This window comes from Schistocerca americana, unplaced genomic scaffold (assembly GCF_021461395.2).
Source record: "Schistocerca americana isolate TAMUIC-IGC-003095 unplaced genomic scaffold, iqSchAmer2.1 HiC_scaffold_849, whole genome shotgun sequence".
NCBI lineage: Eukaryota > Metazoa > Arthropoda > Insecta > Orthoptera > Acrididae > Schistocerca > Schistocerca americana.
The window spans coordinates 55,001-56,032 of record NW_025726619.1 but is presented as its reverse complement, the minus strand read 5'-3'; the positions used below and the strand labels follow the sequence as shown (position 1 = coordinate 56,032).

Genomic DNA, 1,032 nt, shown 5'->3' with positions numbered 1-1,032 from the left:
CCGGGCCGTAGGCCGGCACCCAGCGGGTCGCGACGTCCTACTAGGGGAGAAGTGCGGCCCACCGCACACCGGAACGGCCCCACCCCGCGGCGAGTGGAAAGGCAACCGGACACGACCCCCGCCGCGGATTGCTCCGCGCGGGCGGCCGGCCCCATCTGCCGAGGGCGGAGGCCAGTGGCCGGATGGGCGTGAATCTCACCCGTTCGACCTTTCGGACTTCTCACGTTTACCCCAGAACGGTTTCACGTACTTTTGAACTCTCTCTTCAAAGTTCTTTTCAACTTTCCCTCACGGTACTTGTTCGCTATCGGTCTCGTGGTCATATTTAGTCTCAGATGGAGTTTACCACCCACTTGGAGCTGCACTCTCAAGCAACCCGACTCGAAGGAGAGGTCCCGCCGACGCTCGCACCGGCCGCTACGGGCCTGGCACCCTCTACGGGCCGTGGCCTCATTCAAGTTGGACTTGGGCTCGGCGCGAGGCGTCGGGGTAGTGGACCCTCCAAAACACCACATGCCACGACAGGCGGCAGCCTGCGGGGTTCGGTGCTGGACTCTTCCCTGTTCGCTCGCCGCTACTGGGGGAATCCTTGTTAGTTTCTTTTCCTCCGCTTAGTAATATGCTTAAATTCAGCGGGTAGTCTCGCCTGCTCTGAGGTCGTTGTACGAGGTGTCGCACGCCACACCGCCAGCCGGCTGTGCACGCTACCGAGTAAGTACCGGTATGCGAACCGCCAGGCGACGGGCGCGCATCGCACGTTTAAGGAGGCGCGGCCGGCCCCACAGGCGGCCGCGACGCTCCCAGGTCTGCGAAGCAGGGCAAACGCCGCGCGCTTCAGTATACGTAGCCGACCCTCAGCCAGACGTGGCCCGGGAACGGAATCCATGGACCGCAATGTGCGTTCGAAACGTCGATGTTCATGTGTCCTGCAGTTCACATGTCGACGCGCAATTTGCTGCGTTCTTCATCGACCCACGAGCCGAGTGATCCACCGTCCTGGGTGATCTTTTCTTAGTTTCCACTGTCTCTTTC

General features: G+C 61.8%; 1 non-coding gene across 1 annotated transcript; it reads right to left on the bottom strand.

Moving 5' to 3' along the window:
* Positions 1-848: 848 nt before the first annotated feature.
* LOC124591426 lies at positions 849-1,003 on the bottom strand. Its single transcript, XR_006977191.1, has one exon. It is a non-coding gene; the product is annotated as a 5.8S ribosomal RNA (ribosomal RNA).
* Positions 1,004-1,032: the final 29 nt, after the last annotated feature.